At 46.7% G+C, this 24,083-nt stretch overlaps 1 protein-coding gene across 1 annotated transcript in view; it reads left to right on the plus strand.

The window, feature by feature from the left end:
- Nucleotides 1–1,566: 1,566 nt before the first annotated feature.
- Nucleotides 1,567–24,083, plus strand: part of LOC120919348 (ETS translocation variant 4-like) — a 94,335-nt gene continuing 71,818 nt past the window's right edge. Inside the window, exon 1 of the mRNA XM_040331463.1 lies at nt 1,567–1,640. The gene's annotated coding sequence lies outside the window, so the exon portion shown is untranslated. The remainder of the gene's footprint in view (nt 1,641–24,083) is intronic.

The following is a 24,083-nucleotide window of genomic DNA, read 5'->3' on the forward strand; positions in this document are numbered from 1 at the left end:
TGTTTTAAAATCGAAGCAGTACTTACCGTTGTAGAGAGCGATCTTCTCCGCCGCTTCCGGGTATGGGCTGCGGGACTGGGCGTTTCTATTTTGATTGACAGTCTTCCGACAGGCTTCCGATGGTCGCATCCATCGCGTCACGATTTTCCGAAAGTAGCCAAACGTCGGTGCGCAGGCGCTGTATAGAGCCGCACCGACGCTCGGCTTCTTTCGGCTACTCGTGACGCGATGGATGCGATCGTCGGAAGCCTGTCGGAAGCCTGTCAATCAAGAAGGAACGCCCACTCCCGAAGACCCATACCCGGAAGCCGCGGAGAAGATCGCTCTCTACAACGCTAAGTACTGCTCGGATTTTAAAACAGCTAGCCGATTCCCCTAGACAAAATGAGCATCAATCTACGGGTAAAAAAATTTTTATGGGTGAACTCCCGCTTTAAGGACTTATGAATTAATGGTTGTGGAACGAATTATCTGAGTTTCCATTATTTCTTAGGGGGAATCTTGCTTTGATATACAAGTGCTTTGGATTACAAGCATGTTTCTGGAACGATTTATGCTCGTAATCCAAGGTTTTACTGTATACAACATTTAAAGCGGGAGTTCACCCGAAAAATTTTTTTGAACATTAGATTGATGCTCCTTTTGTCTAGGGGAATCGGGTAGTTTTTTTTAAATCGGAGCAGTACTTACCGTTTTAGAGATAGATCTTCTCCGCCGCTTCCGGGTATGGGTCTTCGGGACTGGGCGCTCCTATTTGATTGACAGGCTTCCGTCAGGCTTCCGACGGTCGCATACATCGCGTCACGAGTAGCCGAAAGAAGCCGAACGTTGGTGCGGCTCTATACGGCGCCTGCGCACCGACGTTCAGCTACTTTCGGAAAATCGTGATGCGATGTATGCGACCGTCGGAAGCCTGTCAATCAAGTAGGAACAACCAGTCCCGCAGCCCATACCCGGAAGCGGCGGAGAACATCGCTCTCTAAAACGGTAAGTACTGCTTCGATTGTAAAAAAAACACCCGATTCCTCTTGACAAAACGAGCATCAATCTAATGTTAAAAAAAAAGGTTTTTGGGTGAAACTCCACTTTAAGATACTAAAGAGGTGAAGGTACTTATTAACTTAGCATTCTTAATGCGTATTAATTGGCATACATGTTCCAGCTGTCCAGGTTAGTAATAAAAAAGGACCGGGATGCCTGAAGTCACTGTATTATCTGTTCACTGTGCTAACCCCCTTGTATTTTATTTATTTGGGCGTCTTGTTTGGGAACACACCTGGTTGCATGCACAGATGGTTTCTGGTGCTGTCTACCCTCCTAGACTTTGTGTATTTTTCCATTTTGGATGTGTAACTTTGGATTGGCATTATATGACCATCCTCCTAAGAGTGCACGATATTACCACATAAGAAGTTGTCAAATATGCAAGATTAGGGACTGGGCAGGAATGGCCAGAGAGGGATCGATTGGATGCAGTTGTATTGCACTATATGAAAACAGAGCATTGACAATTTATAAGCTAGAGTTTGCTATAGGTAAGGGTTAATAGGTGGCTACGCCCCATTAGTATCTCAGGTGTTGTATATATGGAATTTATTTAGGACCTAAGCACACATCTCCAGTTTCATTCCATAGTGCAGGTTAGTAATCAAACAGAGCAAGGATGTTGGGAGTTGCTTTGTGCCTTGATATGTTATGCTCGTTGTACTGCAACCCCGATGTATTTTATTTATACATAGATGGTTCCTGGCGCTGTCTGCCCCCCTAGACTTTGTAAAAATCCAACTTTTCTTCTATGAAAGCCTGGCATGCTTTGTAAATGGAGTCAATTATAAGCCATTTGTACCTGCAACTACTGTTCTTTTAGAACTCCCCCCACTCTGGATCTTCCGCCTAGTTTAGGGTGACCAGACGTTTCCGGGGACAGTCCCCGGATTGAGGACACTGTCCCCAGACCAAGTCTGTCCCTAGATTGAGGACACTGTCCCCAGACCAAGTCAGTCCCTGGATTGAGGACACTGTCCCCAGACCAAGTCTGTCCCCGGATTGGATTTGAACAGAGGCTGAGGCACTTTTAAAGACAGTCAGTGCATAATTAATAAAATCTGAATTGCACACCCCCTGCTCCTACTAGCTTAGGGGGGTCTATTTCTTTCCATTATCTGTGCCCCTTTCTGATGATCTCATGTGCTGGTCGGAGCAGAGGGACTATTTCTTCAGTTTCGGGTGCATGCCCATTCAGCTTCGCTCGCATGTTCTTCTACCGGGGCAAGTCCCAGCCTCCTTGCCTTCCCTGGCAGAGTGATCTTCCTCCGGGGCCCAGAGTGTAAGACTTGACAAGCGAGGCATCCCCCGATTTCATTTTAAAAATCTGGCCACCTTGGCCTAGTCTCATGGCTCATTTATATTCCAGTTGGAGGGAGGTAAAATCTCATGGTTAAAGTGGAATTCCACCCAAAAATGGAACTTCCGCTTTTTAGACCCCCCCCCCCCCGGTGTCACATTTGGCACCTCTCAGGGGGGAGGGGGGGTGCAGATAACTGTCTAAGACTGGTATTTGCACCCACTTCTGGAAACCGACTCATGCAGGAGTTATGCCCCTACCCGCACGCCCGCTGTCTTCTGGGAAACACACTGTTCCCAGGAGAGAGCGGGGGAACCAGTGACGGTGCGCTGCGCTACTCGTGCATGCACAGTAGGGAACCGGGCAGTGAAGCCGCAATGCTTCATTTCCCGATTCCCTCACCGAGGATGGCGGCTGGTGCAGCCGAGGGACGAGCGATTGTTTGTCCTCGGCTGCCGACATTGCGGGCGTGCTGGACAGGCAAGTGTCCATATTTTAAAAGTCAGCAGTAGTGTTGCTCACGAATATTCGCATTGCGAATATTCGTTACGAATATGGCATATTCGAATATTCGCGAATAACTCGAATTTTGCGGCCAAAATTCGCTATTCCGAACATTCGTATTTTTTTTTTTTTTTTTTTTTAAAAACAGATCACATCCTAGTGATCTCCATCGACGTCTAAAAGCATTGCTGGTATGATTAGAGACCCTGGGCCGAGTAGCTAAGCTGAGGCGATCCTTTTATGTTGACGAATATTCGCAATCGCGAATATTCGTATTACGAATATTCGCGAATACTTTCTCCGCCCTTCTTTTGCATCAGAGCCAATAAGAGTTCTTCTACCACAGTTGTCATAGGAGAGAGTGGAGTGTTTCTGTGCGTTTTTCCAGTGTATCACATCTTCAAAGAATTTTCCATCTTTTGTCCCGTGTCATCATCATTTGCATTTCACCTCTTTAATGAGAATAATAACTGTTTAACATAAAGACATTTAAGAGATGTCAACGTAAATGGTTTACTTGGCTTTTTTTTAATTCAACAGAATCAGGGGCCCCAGTGTGCGGTTGATCTTTACCTAACTCAATACAGGTCAGTCTAGAGGAGAGATCTGTATTTTCCAAATCTATGGTTATTCAATATTTATTAAACTAATCAATATACAAATTGGTCAAAGTAAACCCTCAAATCTATATAATAATGTATTTATTTTATTAATACCTTGTTAGTTGCAGGGTCCATTACATAAAACCACACTTTTTCCAAAGGGCAGGTGAAATTGAGTTTCAAAATTTCGCAATCAATTTCGCATTCGCATTAGCGAAATTTTGCAAAAAAAATATTTTGGATAAAATATCACGAATATTCGATTTTAGCGAATATTTCACGAATATTCGTCTATATATTCGTGATATATCGCGAAAACGAATATGGCGTATTCCGCTCAACACTAGTCAGCAGCTGCAGTGTTTGTAGCTGCTGGCTTTAAAAAAAAAAAAATCTGCGTAACCTCCACTTTAAGCCCTGGTTCACACTGGGTACGATTTGGAACGATTTGAGATGCGATTTGACATGTCAAATCGCATCTCAAATCGGCGGCAATGGCACTGTCCTAATCAGTGCGACGCCGTATCTGCGATTTCAAAAAGTAGTTCCTGTACTACTTTTTGCGATTTCGGGCTGCGATTTACATTAAATTGCGGCCAAAATCGCGGTAAAATCTCGCATTTTACCGCGATTTTGAATTCGCAGCAGTGTGAACCTAGGAGATAAAAACAGGCAGTGAGGTGCCAACATAATTCTGGTTCACTGCCTATCAAATTCCTGCTGAAAAATGATCCACCATGGATCACTCTTCAGTGGGTGAGCCCTTATGCTCACCTGTCCCCTTTCCTTGGATTACAAATTTGCCATAGGATTGAATGAAGCTTGCAGCATGAGTCCAGCAGACAAGGTTATGTCCAGCTGTAGGATACGAAAGAGGCCTCACCGCTTAGATCTCGCTCAGCTGTGGACCGGTGAGTATAGGACTGAGGCTGGGGTTCACACTTGTGTCATCAGACATCACTGGGTTCATCATATGCCATGCCTGTGCGATGCAAATTCAGCCATACAAACTATGGTGCATGATGATTTTTTATGGCCGCACTGGAATCGGATCGCATGCGTGTTCACACTTATGCGATCCGATTCCTTCACCAATTCAGAGTTCGCACTGCGATCTGCAAACCGTTCTGGGGGTGTCATTAACTTTAGATTGGCACCCACACCGGTTCACAAATGTCAGTGTAAACCGCTGGCGATTCAGGTGCGGTGACCCACACAGGAATCGCACTGGTTTCCACATCGCACAACTAAGCCTGAGGGACAAAACTGGGGTGCGGTTTTAAAACCTAAATGGATACTTCATTTTTATCTGAGATATGCAGCGACAACCCCTTATAGCTCAGGGTTACCAAATGCCAGTAAATTGACTGACTATTTGTAAAAATCTGACTTCTGCAACTGTTCACATTGGAGCGATTTGAGAGATCAAACCGCATGACAAATCCCAGCCTATTGGAGGCAATGGCACTTGTTCCAACAGTGCGACACTGATTTTGCGGCGCTGAACCGGTTTGCAAAAGAAGTTCCTGCACTACTTTTGCAGATTTTTCAGGTGCGACTTCAGTAGACATCTGTGCATGAAGCCAAACAGGGGTCTATCAAGTAGCACCTGAAATCACGCTGACCTTGCTACTTTGAAATCGATTTCAATGTGAACCAGAGCTTAAAGCGGGAGTTCACCCTAAAAATAATTTTTACCCGTAGATGGATGCTTGTTTTGTCTAGGGGAATCGGCTAGTTGTTTTAAAATCCGAGCAGTACTTACCGTTTACGAGATGCATCTTCTCCGTCGCTTCCAGGTATGGGTCTTCGGGAGCGGGCGTTCCTTCTTGATTGACAGTCTTCCGAGAGACTTCCGACGGTCGCATCCATCGCGTCACGAGTAGCCGAAAGAAGCCGAACGTCAGTGCGGCTCTATACTGCGCACCGACGTTCGGCTTCTTTCGGAAAATCATGACGCGATGGATGCGACCGTCGGAAGCCTCTTGGAAGACTGTCAATCAAAATAGGAACGTCCATACCCGGAAGCGGCGGAGAAGATGCATCTCGAAAACGGTAAGTACTGCTTCGATTAAAAAAAAAAATAGCCGATTCCCCTAGACAAAATGAGCATCAATCTAATGTTAAAAAGTTGTATGTCCGGGTGAACCCCCGCTTTAATATCAGTTGCTGTGGTGACTTTTTTTGTAAGTGTAGACCAGGAAAATGACTTGTGTGTATTGTCAGTGTTTCCATATCATGTTTATACTGTTTAAATATTGATTCTTCTCTTTCAATAGGAGTTCTGTCATTTTTCATGTTGCCAGTAAATTCCCCATGTTTTGTCAGTAAATGCTGCGGGAGGTTGCAACTCTGTAGCGCCCCTAGTGATCTCTTCTCCCTCCGCACCCCCTGCTAGTCTGTTGTCTTGTGCATTGCATTGGCTTTGCAATGGAAGCATACATTCGCCAACCAAATAAATACCTTTTAGCTGGAGTCTTTTCAGGACCAGAGCAATTTAAAACCTTTGTGACCATTTTGATATGCAGCAGTTTACTCAATGATGCATTTTAATTGTATTGCAAACAAAAAATTCGGGAAAAAAACATCGAACAGTGCCCCTCCCCAGCCCGTCCGCCATCTGCCCGACACGTACCCTGTCTCGGTTTGGGCAGCGTGTGACAAAGTCTTCTCCTGTCCTCTCCTATGATTGGACGCCTGATAGGCATCCAATCAGGTGTCAGGTAACAGATAACAACAAAACCTGGGGAATGCCCAGGGAAAAACCAAGCCTCCTTACCGACCAGCCTGCAGAAGAACCAATTAACCTGTCTAACAGTATGCGTTAAAAACAGGGGTTTTGTCCGCACGCATTTGCAAACGCATGTGTGAGCCACGCCAAGGCACCCTGTAATCTGTGGTCCTAACACTAAACAATGAGCGTCCCCACAGTGGAGGCACATGCATTCTAATGGATAGAGGGGCAGGTGGACTGAAGGGGAGCCACCCCTCCTTAAAGGGGTGTTCCACTTATTTTTAATGTTTATTAAAAGTCAGCAGCTACAAAAAGTGTAGCTGCTGGCTTTTAATAAACATACACTCACCTGCTCCACATTCCAGCGACGCGCCGGCCGGGGCTCCGCTCCTCTCCCCCCCTCTCCGGCCGACGTCTTCCTTCCAAGTGTGGGCACCTGGCCGTGACAGCTTTCGGCTTCACGGCCGGGCACCCACTGCGCATGCGCGAGCGGCACTGCGCCATTTGATTGGACAGGCGATCGCCTGGGACCTGTCACGTGTCCCAGGCGATCGCCTACAGGGAGGGGCTGCCAAACGGCGATTAGACTATTCGCCTTTGCAGCCCCTCGGCGGAAGTGGGACAGGAAGTCCCACTCCTCCTGAAGCCCCCACTCCCCCCCCCCCCCCCAAAAAAAATTACATGCCAAATGTGGCATGTAAGGGGGCAAGGAGTGGATTAAGCGGAAGTTCCACTTTTGGGTGGAACTCCGCTTTAAAGACCTGATTGGCGGAGAGGTGGTTCAGTGTAAGGCCCCTTTCACACTGGGGCCGGATGTGCGGTGGCGGTATAGCGCCGCTATACTGTCTGAATTGCGGTGGTATTCGGCCACTAGCGGTGTGGTATTAACCCCCGCTAACGGCTGAAAAAGGGTTAATCTGCAGAGGCGTATTACCGTGGTTTCCCATTACTTTAAATGGGAAGGAGCAGTAAACGCACCGCTCCTCTCACTGCTCCAAAGCTGCTGGCAGGACTTTTGGAGCGGTCCCCCCAGCGCATCGCCTCAGTGTGAAAGACCTCGGGCTTTCACATTGAGAATGCAGTGCAGAAGTTTTTCAGACGGTAATTAGGCGCTATTTTTACCGCTAAACCGCCTGGAAAAACTCCTCAGTGTGAAAGGAGTCTTAGAAAAGCGAATGAATATTCACTTGCCTAACACAGCCAGGTGAACTGCGAGCACCAAGCAAGGCGCTTGCTGTTTACCTTTTTTGATGCCTATTAGTCTATGGCTCTAATTGGGTGCTTCAAAAATACCCCCGCCATTGTAATTCAGGGGCCTAAAAAGGGGACGGGCGTCTGAACAGGGGATAGCAGTGGCGGCCATTAATAGATTCATGCAATGCATGAATCCTCATATTTATGACAAATCACGGCTTGAATTATCTTGCTTTTACATGTAATGAGTCTCTATTAGTTTCACCTTTTAAGTTGCATTAGTGAAATGAACTTTTGCACGATATTCAAATTTTTCGAGTTTCACGTGTGTGTGTGTGTGTGTGTGTGTGTGTATATAATATATTGCACTACCCCTGAAGGAGCTGCTTTTGTTCAGTTGTTACTCTGCTTCTCAAACCTAATAACAGCCTCAGTCCCCTCTGGCACACCTGGCAATAGTGCAATGACCAACAAGGCTGGACTGGGACAGAAATTTGGCCCTGGACTTCATCCAGACTGGCCCACTTTGACAGGTCTCTCCAATGGGGGCCGGACAACTCCTGAACCGACTTTATTAGAGTAGAACGGCTGGTACTCTTATAGGCAGTACCAGTGGGGAAGCTAGACATTATTTTACCTGGGGCAAAGAATCAGTTTGGTGCCCCCCCTTTATGGGACAAGATTAGGCAGAAGTGAGAAACTCCCAGGCCATAGCTGTTGAGTCAGCTGTCTGTCCCCTCCCCCCATGAACCTCTGTCGTCCCCCCTGCTCCTCTGGTCCTCCCCCTGCCTCTTTGTTCCACCCAGGTGAGCACTGCGGGGACGGAGAGGAGGTGAGCTCTGCAGGGATGGAGAGACAGAGGAGTCGAGGGGGGCGGCGGTCCGCTGTCACTGAAGCCGGTTTTATAAGCAGATACATTAAGTAAAAAATGTTCTATTTAAAATGCAGGGACTCTGCTTATGTAAGCTCTAATAGGCAGGGTCCTTGGATTCCTCCTGTATTATATTGTCTTCCATTCTGTAAAGAGCTGCGCATGCTGTTGGTGCTGTAAGTCCTTTCTAATATAGGATTTGCTATAAATGTCAGCACTGTCATAGTTGGCAACATTGTAAAAAAAATGTCTAGGGACACTTTTTGTCTGTGGGTGGAGTCTTATTATATACTTATATAATTAGGGGTAGGGCAACCCTAGGTGTCGTGTCCCCCCCCCCCCTACTGGAGTCCCTCCCTGCATCAGGTGTCATTGTCCCCCCCCCCCCCCACTGGAGTCCCTTGCATCAGGTGTCCCCCACCCTCAGTGCTTTCACACTGGGGCAGTGAGCTTGTGGGACGGTACAAAAAGTCCTGCGAACAGCATCTTGGGAACTCCTAAATCGCCCCTTCCCATTGGAATGCATAGGAAGTGCTTTGGAATCGCTGCAAGACGGGCGGGTCTAACTCTATATTTGCCCGCTAGCAGCCCAAAAATCGCAAATAAAACGAGCTAACGTGGCACGTGAAAGCAGCCTAAGTAACAGTTGTAAAATAAAAACTGGATATCGTTAGGAGGAAAACCCTATAGCACCAGTAGTGACTTCTGTGCAGGGTCAAAATCTAGACACAGTTTAAAGGGAAGACAGAAGGGTTTATATCCTACATTTGGAATGGATTATGTTTTCCACCCAGGCTTCTGTACTCGCTCTCCTTTGCTTCCTCTCCACTGCAACCAGCATGTCAGCTGATCTAAGCTCCAGTAGATGAACCTAGGATGAGGAATAATGGCATTTTACCGAGTAGGGACTGGCCAGAGATGGGTCACTGATGGCCAGCTTGAACATATATTGCAATACTGTATATGCGAACACAAAATCCCTGGTTTTTATTCAAAGGCTAAACTAAAATATGTAAGGTTTGTATGGCAGTCTGCAGGGGGGTGAAATTGGAATCTTTCCTACCACAGAGCTGCTGTGCTCATCTGCTGCCACCAGAAGGCGCTGCACTCCTCTGCCTCCACTCTGCTTACTTATTCCAGTGCTGTATTATAACACTAATTTCATTGGACTTGACTAAAAATAACTGTCACATTTAAGGGAAAAAATGGATGCTTATTTCTAGTTTTTTTTTTTTTTTTTTGAGTTTTGTCTATTGTAACTAAATGGCTGCAGTTAAGCAAACCTGTCACTACATTTCTGCCCTGGGACACACAGATAGAGTTGGTCTGTGAGAGCAAGAAGGACCCGTAGGATATATCACCGCGTGGGATTTTAAAGGCCCTGGCTAGGGGTTTAGCCACATGTTTATACTGCCTTACGTTCTGGTAAGCCTCTCAAATTTAGGGTGTTTTGGTGGTGGTGGTCCCTTGAGTCACGAATACCTTGTATATGCTGGTCCTGCTGTACTTCACCATTGAGTTCCTTCTTTTTGTGTGTGACACGCCGTGATCTTGTGGCTCTTGGTGCGGGAAGCTTCAACATCCACCCCCTTGTCATCCCCCTGCGAGGATCATCAAAAGGCCCTGGCTGGGGTTTGCAGCCGCAAGCTTGTCATTGCTTGCCATCCGGTAAGCCTCCACCTTTCTATCTAGTGGTGTCGGTCATCGCATATGTTTTCAACAATTTATTCAATACTGAAGAACTTGCTTGCAATGATTTTTGATTGACACAAAGACTCTTTTGCCAGTTATTTGTTTTATTCCTCTTTAAATTAGGGGTTTTTGCATATTTATATTATTTCCATTATTTTTTGTTATCAACTGTTTGTTTAGCTTAGTTTTTATTAATAGCGCAACATTTTTTCTGTTCCTGTCACTACATTTAACTAGCAGAACTTGTTTTTGCAGTTACTGAGCCTTGGTTCACACTGGTGCACTTTGTCATGCGATTTGACAGTTCAAAATCGCATGACAAGCCATACCCCATTGCCAGCAATAGACCCATTCCAATCGTTGTGACTTTGATAGGTTCCTGCACTACCTTTTTGGGATTTCATTGCGACTTGCATAGATTTCTATTAAATGAAATCGGAGGTGCAAATCGCACTGATCTGTGGCTTTGAAATCGCACTGAAGTAGCGCGATTTCAAAGCTGCACTGGTGTGAACCAGGGCATATTGGTGCCAGTTGATACCAAAGGAAACCTGTATTAAAAAGAAACGCATATGCTGCAATTGCTAAACTTTCCTTTTAAAAATGATTTAAATTGATGTAAAGTCTTTAATACTAATGGAATGCCTAGTTTTTACTGAAACTATGGTGATAAGGGGATGAATGGGAGGTCATTTGCACACTAGTTACCACACAGCAATGTGGTGGTGTGCTGCATACAAAGGGGCAGTTTCAGTATCCGTTCAAGTACATACACATTCCCCAACCAGCGACATGGCTGCTGGGAGCCCATCCTTTTTATTTATGGACAAACGAAATTATATATATATATATATTTACACGTTTTTATTTATTTTTTCATTCTTTGAGCTTATTTCAGACACCTATCTGCCCAGGAACAAGGGTTGGTTAACCACTTCCATACAGGGCACGTATACACCTTCCCGCCCAGACCAAATTCCAACTTTCAGCGCTGTTGCACTTTGAATGACAATTGCGCGGTCATGCTACACTGTACCCAAACTAAATTTGTATAATTTTGTTCCCACAAATAGAGCTTTCTTTTGGTGGTATTTGATCAGCTCTGGGATTTTTATTTTCTGTAAAAAAAAAAATAAAGACCGAAAATTTTGACAAACAAATGCTGATTTTTTTTTTTTTTTGTGTTACAAAACTTTGTAAAGTGTTTTTTCTCCTTCACTGACGGGCACCGATGAGGTGGAATTGATGGGCACTGATATGCACCACTGATGGGGCACTGATAGGCGGCACGGATGGGCATGGATTTACTGTATTGTACTTATGGATGCCAATCAGTGCCAAACAATGCCTGCCAATTAGTGATGCCCATTGTGGGCACTGATTGGCATCCATTGTGGGCACTGATTGGCGTCCCTGGTGGTCTAGGGTGGCATACCTAGTGGAGGGCATCCCTGGTGGTCTGGTTGCATCCCTGGTGGTCTAGTGTGGGCATCCTCTGGGGGGGGGGGGGGCTGTGCTGATCCATCAGCACAACCCCCCCCCCCCCCCCCCCCTTGTCAGAGGAGCAGCCGATTGGCTCTCCTCTACTCGCGTCTGACAGAATGAGGAAAAGCCGATAACCGGCTCTTGTTTACATCATGATCAGCCGTGATTGGACACGGCTGATCACGTGGTAGAGAGTCTTAGTCAGACTCTAACTAGATTGGTGTTGCGGGGTGTCATATGACGTCCAGTCAGGATATTGAAACCACTTTGCCGACGTCTTTTTGTTATAGGGCGGGCGGCAACTGGTTAATATGCAAATTTGTAGTCCAAAATTTGGCGTTGCAGCCAACCACGAGATTCCCCTCCATACCCATGGTGGCTCCAAACCTTCACTCTTTTTCTATGCATAAGGTTAGGTTTTTTGTGTGAAAATTGGGGGCAAAGAGGCATTGTGTTTTTTACTAACCGTACATTCATAGATCGATTGGAGCCAATGGCCTACTCTAAGGCCCCTTTTACACCAAGGAGTTTTTCAGTTTTAGCGCTAAAAATAGCACTTAAATTACGCCTGAAAAAATCCTGCCCTGCAGTCTTCAGTGTGGAAGCCTGAAGGCTTTCACACTAAAGCGGTGCGCTAGCAGGACCGCTTCAAAAGTCCTGCTGGCCACATCTTTGGAGCGGTGTGTTTACCGCTGCTTCCCATTGAAATCAACTGGACAGCACTGCTTTAACACCCGCAAAAACAAAAGAAGATTCTTCTGGTCAGCCGCACTCCGCATAAAAAAATGCCTTTATTGTAAAATCCAAAACGGCACTACAAGTCACAGCACACGGTAAAGCTGACCCGTTTCACACTATACTGGTGTTTAATCATAGCTATTCATGGCTATCAAAGGCAATTTTTTATTCGGATTGCGGCTGTCCAGAAGAATCTTCTTTTGTTTTTGCCTCATATGTGCATTGCCTGCACCTGTGGTTCTGTGAGGAGTGATCACCTTGAAGACACTCACACCTGAGCGGCTTCCCTTTCCCGCCGTATACCGCCCGCAAGCCGCTGCTGTAGCAGCAGTTTGCGGGGGCAGTTTTAACCCTTTCTTGGCCGCTAGCGGGGGTTAAAACCGCATCGTTGGCCGAATATCGCGGCAAAAACGATGGTATAGCGGCGCTAAAAATAGCACCGCTATACCGCCAGCGCACCTCCCGCGCCCAGTGTGAAAGGGGCCTAAGGGATTTAAAGGGGTTGTAATGGTGTTTGTTTTTTCTAAATGGCTTCCTTTACCTTAGTGCAGTCCTCCTTCACTTACCTCATCCTTTCATTTTGCTTTTAAATGTCCTTATTTACTCTGAGAAATCCTCAATTCCTGTTCTTCTGTCTGTAACTCACCACAGTAATGCAAGGCTTTCTCCCTGGTGTGGAGAGAGCCTCTTGAGGGGGGAGGGGGCGAGCAGGAGTGTCAGGATGCCCACTAACACACAGCTCCTTTCTCTATCTGCAACGTAGAGAGTGTCCTGACACTCCTGCTCGCCCCCCCCTCAAGAGGCTTTCTCCACACCAGGGAGAAAGCCTCGCAATACTGTGTGGGGTTAGACAGAAGAACAGGAAGTGATGATTTCTCAGAGTAAATAAGGACATTTAAAAGCAAAATGGAAGGATGAGGTAAATGAAGGAGGACTGGACTAAGGTAAAGGAAGCTATTTAGGGGGGAAAAAATACCTTTACAACCCCTTTAAGAAGTTTTAAATGGTTTCAAAGTTGCACAAGGTTCTCTCAGAAAAATAGTAATGTGCTAGATGTTCTCACTTTCTTGGCTCATTAGAAATTTGTATCACTGACCAGTAATCCAAAAACTGCTTGTGTTTGAAACCTAAATTATCCACTTCCAGCCCAGGCCTATTCTGGCATTCCTCTTCTACATGTAAAAATCGTCGTCCCGTTCGAGGAGGTCTGGTGCTAGAAATATTGCTTGAACGTTCACTGCGATAACCTCACATGGCGTTTGAACACCATTTACGTATGCGAGCACAAGGGGATGGGGGGCTGTAAAAGCAGTCAAGCGGCTGAACAGGGAATCTCCTGCTAAAATAAAAAATCTGCCTGTAGCTGCAGGCATCATTCAGATATCTCCACTTCAACCTAAGGACATTATATGACGTGGCTAAATATTGTGAGGCGGTGGCAGGGTTGTGGACAATGGATGTGTCACCTAGGGGGTGGGGGGTAGAATCTTCTGTTTGGGTCCTGGCGCCCAAAGACTTTGTAGTTTTGGGTGAGATAAAGCCTCCATTTCACATCTTGCCTAATAAGAAGACCTCAGTGGGACTGGGGTTCAAGATGCAGGAAGTCTGGGGCAACTGGCATCTATGTACTTACAGAATATGTGCAAGTTACTTAACACCATGAACTTTGTTTTTGGAAGTGGATATGTGCCATAAAATCACCTATTGACCTTGGTTCTACTATAGGCAATTTGTGGTTAGGGTATCAGCCATTTTAAAAACTACTGGGTGTTGCATTAGCTAATGCAAATGTTTACATATGTAGCAGGTACTTCTCCAGACTGATCTAATCTATTAGTGCAGGGGTCTCCAAACTTTTCAACACATGGGCCACATTGTAGATTTTACAAGTATTCGGGGGCCGAAAAAAAAAAAATCAGTTATGTATCTGATGTGCACTCTGCTGTTGGGGTCCTCATCAGTGTCCCCATCAGCAGTGACCCCAGCAATGTTCCTATCAGCACAGTAGTGTGCTTATCGGTAATATGATCAGCCTCTTACCTCTGTACTAGTGGACTTCAGCTCTTCTGCAGCTCCCGTCTCCGAGGCGCGGCACCTCCCCTCTTCCCGCCTGCTGTTTGAAGTTACGATCCTTCCACAAGTGACGTCACAGGTGCCGCACCTCCCCACTTCCCGCCCGCTGTTTGAAGTTACGATCCTTCCACAAGTGACGTCGCAGGTGCGGGAAGAAGGGAGATGCCGCGCCTCAGCGGTCCAAGGCAGCAGCCAATGTAAAAAATGGCGCGGCTTCCCTTGTTTAAAAAATAAAAAAAAGCGTGGCAGAATGGGCGGCTTTGTTTACACTGCGGGCTGGATAAAACAGACAAGCAGGCCGGATGTGGCCCGCGGGCCGGGCTTTGGAGACCCCTGTATTAGGTGACAGCTGTCTGCTGCAGCAGCAGCAGCGTGGGCTTTTTCACCCCCCCTTTTCTCTCTTCACACACACACACTCTCAGAACTGCTTGTTTGGCTCAGGCTCTTCCAACAGGGGGTTTACAATCATCAGGTGGCAGCAAAGGACTGTGGGGGAGGAGATAAAAAGCCAGACGAACTAGGCCATAGCCTCTTTTTTGCCTGCACCCCATCAGGAGAGCGTCTCCTGCACTGTGTGTGTGTGGAAGGGGCACACAGCCTGCAAATCCAGCCCAGAAGAAACAGATTGTTCATGCAGCTCCAGCCCAGAGGAACAGACTGTCTATGCTAACGGACACCCTGCTAGAGCTCAAGGACTGAATGTCACTGCGACACACCTGCATCTAAGATCGATCGCTCATGGGAGAACCGCTGACTGTGTACAGGATTTGGTGAGGGGTCTTTGCCCAGGCACCCTTAATGCTTTTCATAAATACCACATCCAAATATTGTCCACAGAGCTCCTACATTGCCGGTGAAGATAATAAAACGCAAAGCTTTACCTCCAGGACATTACCACGGTTGCTCTTTAAGGGGACACACCACGGGTATTAATATCATTTCACTGGGTGTGTACTAGAAACACTGTAGGCCGGCCTGGGGTTCACCTTTAGCCACAGCATCCCACACACACCAAAAAATATTGGGGAGTCTATTTAATCTGTACATATTGTTACCTATTGCTTTCGTTGTTTGCATAGTGTTCCTGACTGTTTTCTTTAAACTGTTTCAACCAAGTCCTGGCTGACTAATGTTAACCTGAACTTTACTTTTCTTCAAGTAAACTACAAGAAGAACTGTGTTGTGTATTCCTGACGAGTTATTCCATTAATCACATTGCTAGGTGTGCCAGAGGGACTGGGACAGTACATTGGGGTTGAAGGGCAGAGTAACGGACTAAACAAACTAGGGTTGTCCCGATACCACTTTTTTAGGACTGAGTACAAGTACCGATACTTTTTTTTATGTACTCGCCGATACTTTTTTTAAATGTGTCCCCATATTCCAGCCATGTCCCCCCCCCCCCATAATGCAGCCATGTCCCCCCCCCCCATAATGCAGCCATGTCCCCCCCCCATAATGCAGCCATGTCCTACATACCTTGATGATGCCGCACGTCCCGCCGTTAATCAGCATGCGGGGAACATTACAGCTTTCGTTTGAATAGCTGTATCCCCGCCGCGTATAGACACTCCCCCTTGCGCGGGATTGGACAGATCATCCGTCCAATCCCGCGCAAGGGGGAGTGTGTATACGCGGCGGGGATACAGCTAGTCAAACGAAAGCTGTAATGTTCCCCGCACGCTGATTGGTGGCGGCTTTGTGGCGGGGGGGGGGGGGGGGGGGGGGAACAAGTATTCTATTTCAGTATCGGGGGTATTTGCGGGAGTACGAGTACTCCCGCAAATACTCTGTATCGGTCCCGATACCGATACTGGTATCGGGACAACCCTAAAACAAACAAAAGCAGCTCCCTCTGGGGTTTGTTACAGTGTTGTGTTTTTTTTTTTTTTCTTTATCAATGGATTTGTTGTGCAGAGTTGTATGTTTTCACGGATATGTAGTAGGGTTGTACCGATACCAGTATCTAGTACAACATGACTAGTGCAGTCCAGATGTACCCTAATAACCTTGACCGTTGAGACCCCATATACTCCAACCCCTCACTTACCCCGATACTTAGCTCTAGAGTAAAGAGACCACACCTTTTGTTTTGGAGTAAACATGGCCACAACAGCCTATTTTATTTAAAACAATATAAGATAAAACTCCAATTTTAATAATCACACATATCAAAATATAATTAACAAATACATTAACCCAAAGCTGTTGGTCTTTTCTGGCAGCCCCCCAGTCTCCACCACTTATGAACCAAGCTAACCAATATAAACAATGCACTGCGGGCAAACATTAACCTTAGGCCTCCAGTCCGTGTAGTACGCTCGGAGACAACCCCCGCCCGCAGTGCAACCACTACCGTATTCCAACTAACCCTCCGCTGGAATACACCGAAGGGGCCCATAATACTGATGAGCCCCCCACCCCCATTTTCACACGTTTTCTACTGCCACCATAAAAGACCAACAGAAATTACCGCCCATCCTGGCTGTCGTGACGACCATCCGCCACCGCACCTGCAAAAGAAAAACACACAGACAACAATGGGTCATACATGAGGGAGGGAGGGTGGGAAAAACTGTTTCCTCCGTGCTTGCCTAACCGCAACTGTGCCCCACTGGCCCCGCCCCACCCTTTTATATTGGGCACTCCCCCTCCACCATTCTTCCTGCTCCTCCTTGCCCCCACCCCTTCTCCTTAACTCCTTTGTGTCACTAGACACACTGTCATGCCCGGCCCTCCTCTATTGTTTTGTCCTTTTTGCTCCGGGCCTCCCTGGAAGGCAGGCGGCGAGTGAGTCCTCAAGCAGGTAAGCTAGCAGGGTGCAGCCGCATCATCCATAGGTGACCGGAGCCGTCATATTCGGTAACTGAAGAGACACTCCGTGCTGCCGTTGTACACCATCAGTGACTGAACATCCCGAGTCCCGATGCCTCCAGGACATCTTGGTACACCCTGCACTTGGCCATATTAAACCAGCAGCGGACATCTTGTTACACCCAGCCCATATAGAGTGCAGGGTGTAGCAAGATGGGTGTCGCAGGCAGCATAGCAAAATAGTTTAGGTTCCTTTCTTTTCCTTTCATGTCATTTATTTCAGTGCCCGCCTATAGGTGGCAGGCACTGAAAGGTGGCTGGTACTTATCAGTGCCATCTTTCAGTGCGTCACATGACATTAAAAAAAAAGTATTGGTAATCTGTATCGGCGAGTTCTTTGGGGGGGGCGGGGAGAAAGTACTTGGTCTTAAAGTGGTAACGGGACAACCCTAATATGTAGTGCTGGATTTTTTTTTTTTTTTTAGGGGTGTGTGACCTGATTTATGTTGTGCTAAAGAGTGTGCGTGGGCACGCATGAACATGGATGTGCAGTGCTTAATTCTGTGTTTAGATATGTAGAAAGTTGTTGTATTTGGACACATAGTGCTGGATCATGTATATGCATGGATATGTTGTGCTAAATTTTATACATGTTCATGGACAGGGCTGGGTTTTGTGTGTGTGTGTGTGTGTGTGTGCGCAAGATTTTGTGTGTGTATACAGTACATGAATATGCAGGATTGTGTATTCAATATTTTATGCTCGATTGTGTGTGTGTGTGTGTGTGTGTGTGAATATATATATATATATATATATATATATATATATATATATATATATATATATATATATATATATATATATATATATATATATATATATATATATATATATATATTTATTACAGGAGAACTAGAGACCTCGGATACAGACGTCAATGCTTTACTTCTAGGGCAGCTTTTGGAAGTTGGGAGGGATATATTTATTTTTAAATGCATAAAACCACACATGTACCTCCCGACTTTGGAATGTCGTAGAAAGGGACACCTTGGGGCAGAGGACATGTGGCATGCTCCACGCGACGTGCTGACAATGAGCAGGCTAAATTGCACTGGATATTGGGTGTGGCTCAAAATGGTTAAATAGTCTGACCTTACATATTGTATTAACTGTACACAGTCCCTGTCCTTGTACATATTATACTCTATAGTTACTGTGCTAGAGTTGGACTATGAGTCTACATTACGTAGGGTAAAAAAGAAAAGGTGCGCTAACTTTAGGGTCTATGTGTAGAAATTTGCTTTGTGAAAGTTTTTTCACCTGAAGCGGTACCCTTGTGAGGGTTGCTGAATGTTGTAGTCCACCTGTCACATTACCCAGCCAGGCACACAATTTCCAGTCACTCGTTAGACCGAAAACAGTCCAAGCACTTTGTTTTTGAGGGGAATTAACTTGGATGGGATAAGGGAATATGGAATGCTGAATGAATTGCAGAATATTTACATGGGACCAACTATATACAAACTCAAGTCTTCACTTGCTTGCAGACTATTCCTCCAACAACTCCAGCACATCACTTACTTGTACTCCCAGGATCAACTACGACATAGGTTTTAGGCCTGACACTGACTCAGCTAGGCCTTGCAGGTAGGGTGGTAGCGGGGGTTCACCCAAAAAAAAAAATTTAAATTAGATCTAGCATACTAAGGACATTTATTTTCGGGAGGTCCATTTTTTTTACATACCTTTTTAATATCCTGATTTTGTCCAGGGCTTCCGATGACTGCGGGACTGGGCGTTCCTATTCTTCGGTTCAATGATTGACGGCTTGTGAAACAGGTGACCTAACGCGCGTCACCAGATTTCCAGAAATAGCCGAGCTGCGAGTCGGCACTATACGGCGCCTGTGCAGTCAGCTCTACACGGGCGCCGTATAGTGCCGACTCGCAGCTCAGCTATTTCCGGAAATCTGGTGACGCGCGTAGTGCAACAGGTCACCTGTTTCACAAGCCGTCAATCATCGAACCGAAGGATAGGAAGGCCCAGTCCCGCAGTCATCGGAACCCTGAGGCTGGGATAGGAACGCCCAGTCCCGAAGTCATCAGAACGCGGTGCTCCTGGGAGAGAGAGGTCTTGGGTGACTGCCTAATTGGAGCCGCCTCTCCATGGCTACTGCTGCCAGCCCTGATGGCTGCAGTTGCGCCTCTCTCCTGTCCATGCTGCCACAGTCCACTCTCCTGGTTCTGCCATCCAGGACCATCTTAATAGCAACATGGGGCCCCTGGGCAAAGTAATGCACTGAGGCCCCTACAAGCCTTCCCCAATTTACGTACCTATACTCAAAAATTACCGTATAAATAGTTGATAGATTTGAGCTTATATTTCCTAGTACTTTCAATAAAATTGATTTAAAAAAAAATAGGAAAACATGCCATACATCAAACACTAATCAGCACAACTATCCAAACGATATAAAAAGTTTTGAACAAAAATGTCACCCTATACACAATGTTATACCAGTGACAGGACTACCAGGGTTGCACTTGCCACCGGGCCCTGACGTTCTGCTGAGTGTCTCTTACAGCCCAGAGCCTGCATTGACGGTTCCCCCTCTACCCATGCATAGATGGTAAGAGGAAGCCGATCTGCTCCTTCTCCTCCTGCCCCTCTCCTCCTGTGTGCACCACTGTGAGTGTGAATGATTTAAATTCAGCTGCTTAGCTTCACACTTCCCATGGTGCAGGCTCTGTGCTGTATGAGAGAGATGCCCTTTGCTCAGAATCCTGCTGAGGAGGCACTGATAATCGGGGCAGTGTAAATGGTGTACAGTCAGTCTTGCAAATTAATGGCTCTCCTTTCCTCACAGACAAAGCGTGCGAGGAAAGTACTGCTGATATAACCGTCAATTCTGTTTACATCTGATCAGCTGGAAAAGGGCCACTATGATTGGTCCTTTACTGTGATCAGCTGTGTCCAAGGGGCACGCGGAAACAGGGTTTTGGGAGGATGTTCAAGGATGCTGCCCCCCAGAACTGGAAGCCCAGGTGTTTAGGGAATCCCTACACAGTTTCTTGCACTGGGGCCCTGAAGGTTCTAGTTACACCTCTGTGCTATACAATTCAAGATGGGACAAAAGAATTAATATGCTGTCTACCCTCAATAAAACTACGGCGGGTGTGTGGCAAGCGGTTAAGGTATATTCATTCAAGATACAGTGGGACTGTGGTGGGTGGTATGTCCAGTTCACACAACTGCACTAACGGGACTGCGGCCAATTGAACTTTATGAAATGTCAGTTTGACATTGCAATAAAGTTTGTGTAGCAAACCCCCGAGGGAGCTGCTTTGGTTTGTTCAGTCCGTTACTCTGCCTTTCAGCCCCCAATGAACTGTCCCAGCCCCTCTGGCAAACCTAGCAATGTGATTAATGGAATAACTCAGCAGGAATACACAACACAGTCCTTCTTGTAGTTTACTTGAAGAAAAGTAAAGTTCAGGTTAACATTAGTCAGCCAGGACCTGTGTAAGTACCCAGGACTTGGTTGAAACAGTTTAAAGAAAACAGTCAGTAACGCTATACAAACAACAAAAGCAATTTTGTGTGTGTGTGTACCGTGAAGGCGGATCCACTGACATTCAGCAAAAAAGAATTCATACACTCAGGGAGGTTCAGGACAGGTGACACTGACAGTTCTAACACAATCGTAACAGTTCCTTCGGCTTCACTACAACTGCCTCTTGTAGTTCAACACACTGAGCTTCCAGTCTCTCACTAGAGCCTCAGATTCCCCGACTCTGCATCCCTTGAGCTCCTCCAATCTTTTCGGTGGTATCTTCAAGCGTCACCCATGCTTCCCTGCTGGATCCCTAGCTTGGCACTCCAGATACTTCTCAAGCTTTACACTTGCTGTCAAGCTTGGTCCCTGGCCTGAAGTTTCCTGATTCTCTGCTGTGCTCATTTGGTGAGAAAGCTGCTCCGGTACCAGGGGCTGTCTTTAGCGCAGGGCAAACGGGGCACTTGCCCTGAGCCCAAGCTTTGCAGAGTGCACAAAGGAAACTGTATTCCTGATCTAGCCAGCAGCGAGGGACCGGGACCGAGAGCTCCACAGACGCGCTGACCCCCGCCCCATGTAGCCTGTATGCTCGGAACAGAGCGGCTGTAGTTGGAGCAGTGATTGGAGTGAGCGTGTCAGTGGAGCTCCCGGCCCCGCACCCTCTATACTGGCTGGGGAATACAGAGGTCCAGGCGCTCCACTGACACTCTGATCATTGGCTCTAACTACATCCGCTCTGTTCCGAGTGGAGCTCCCGGCCCCGCCCCCTCTCTGCTGGCTAGCGTGCGAATACAGCCTCCTGTGTCCTCTGTGCATGCTGCAAAGCTGTCATCTGGGCCAAAATTCACGGTAATCTCATGCAGTATGTCAGTCTCTGGTAATCTCATGCAGACTCCAGTATTTCCGCAGTCTCTAATCTCGTACAGTATGTCTGCACTCTCTGACCCTCTCCTGTAGTATGTGTATGTAGCGGGCAGCTGTTTTCTTTGCTGACCCTGCTCTAAATTTAGAAGTTAGTCAGAGGGTTAGTTACCTCTGACCTATTTTCAAATTTTGACCTTTTTCCAGCCGTGGCTGTGCTGCAGGTGACCACTATTGTTGTCTGAGGTGTATGTTCCACCCCAGGCCAAGGGTGGCAGCAGTCAGATCCAGGTGTGTTGGGTATTTTTCAGCGGCCAATCAGTGGGGGTTGATCGCCTCGCTGTGCATGCTGGGAGGAGTATTTAAGAGACAGATGTCATGGGTTCTGGGTCGTCGTCAACCGCCTTGGACAGTCGTCCCACCACCCCTGTGTGTGGCCCTCCTGGCCGGGGTGCGTTGGTCTGGAGTTGTGTCTTGCTGAGCAGGCCCAGTGTTCAGACTGGGTTTGCATTGACAAAGTCATCCTGCGCTATCTGTCCTAGAGGCTGGTACACTCAGGGGAGGCCTGAACTTCATTAAAGGACACATCACTACTGAGAGGCTGAGCAGTGATCGCCCGTCAGTTTTCCTGATTTCACAAGTAACTACTTTTAGAAGAGATCCGGGTACTTAATCCTAAAGAGAGGATTCTGGACCAAACCTATCTCCACCTTTGGGAAGGACAGTGGCAGAGACTGTACCAAGGTTCCGTGTAGCGCCCTGGCTGCTGGGACTAGTGAGAGGCCTATCCAAGGGCACACTACCGACTCTGGCTAGAGTGGCGATGAGAGTTTGTCTGGTGGCAGGAGTGCTTATCAAGTTCTACACCTGAACCCACTACCTATACCTTATTTCACCTCTTCAATCTATTGTTCGTCCTTTTACCACGTTTGGTAAATAAAGCAGAGAAAAGAACGCAACGTGTGGACATTGACTTTGTTTCAGCTCTCATCCAGTACCCTAGACGGCGGAGAAATAGAGGTAACATGACGCACAAAATAAAACAGCAGCTCCTTCGGGGGTAGTGCTACACGTATTAATGTGCCGCTTTACTTGCTCAATTATTTGGAAATGCTCCACTGAGTGGTAATGTGCATTAACCTATAGCAACCAGTGAGCGCTAATAATGTGCAGTAACCTCAGGTACCTCTGGCAAACGATTGCAATCGCTACGTGATCTGCTGCAGTAAACTGATTTTGCGTCTATCTGCTAATTTTTTTTGTATGTCTTAAAATGGAGGGGGGGCCCCAAGAAAATGTTTGTCCAGGGCCCAATCAAAATTAAAGACGGCCCTGTCCAGTATTTCAGTTACTCGCTGTGGTCCCTGGTAACAAGGTAGTTGGTCCCTTTTGTGGCGACAGCTTCCCCTCTGTCTGACCACTGACAGGTACCCCGGCTGGCAGAACCGTCACTTCTGTTTGGACTGCAAGCTGCATTCCCAACCCTGTGCTGCTCTTGCTTCTGGATAGACCCTCACACAGCCTAGCAGCCAGATGCCCCCAGGATAGGCCCAATCTCCTTCCTAGAAACCCAGGACACACATCCACCCAGACAGCTGTCCAGGTGGCACAGAACATAGATCACCTGGCTCCACCCAAAAATGTGTGTGTGTGTGTGTGTGTGTGTGTGTGTGTGTGTAAAATATATATATATATATATATATATATATATATATATATATCAACCCCCCCGAGGGAGCTGCTTTTTTTTTTCAGTCCGTTACTCTGCCTTTCAGCCCCCAATGAACTGTGCCAGCCCCTCTGGCAAACCTAGCAATGTGATTCATGGAATAACTCGTCAGGAATACACAACACAGTTCTTCTTGTAGTTTACTTGAAGAAAAGTAACGTTCAGGTTAACATTAGTCAGCCAGGACCTGTGTAAGTACCCAGGACTTGGTTGAAACAGTTTAAAGAAAACAGTCAGGAACACTATGCAAACAACGAAAGCAATAGGTAACAATATGTACAGATTAAATAGACTCCCCAATAACTTTTGGTGTGTGTGGGATGCTGTGGCTAAAGGGGAACCCCAGGCCGGCCTACGATACCTCTAGTACACACCCAGTGAAATGATATCAATACCCGTGGTGTGCCCCCTTTAAGAGCAACCGCGGTAATGTCCTGGAGGCAAAGCTTTGTGTTTTATTATCTTCACCGGCAATGTAGGAGCTCTGTGGAGTGTGGACAATATTTGGATGTGGTATTCTATGAAAAGCATTAAGGGTGCCTGGGCAAAGCCCCCTCACCAAATCCTGTACACAGTCAGCGGTCCTCCCCTGAGCGATGGATCGATCTCAGATGCAGGTGTGTCACAGTGGCATTCAGTCCTTGAGCTGTAGCAGGGTGTCCTCCTTTAGCATGGACAGTCTGTTCCTCTGGGCTGGAGTTGCAGGCTGTGTGCCCCTTGGTAGGCCGCGATTCCACACACATGGGTGTAGGTAGGATTGCCACCTTTTCTTCAAGTCAAACCCGGACACTTTAGCAGCGCACAGCTATTTTTTTTAATAGTATAAACTATACATATATTTTGCTATTATATAACCTTTCTAATCATATGAAGATAACAAGAGTCCCCC

This window comes from Rana temporaria, chromosome 12, assembly GCF_905171775.1.
Source record: "Rana temporaria chromosome 12, aRanTem1.1, whole genome shotgun sequence".
Taxonomy (NCBI): domain Eukaryota; kingdom Metazoa; phylum Chordata; class Amphibia; order Anura; family Ranidae; genus Rana; species Rana temporaria.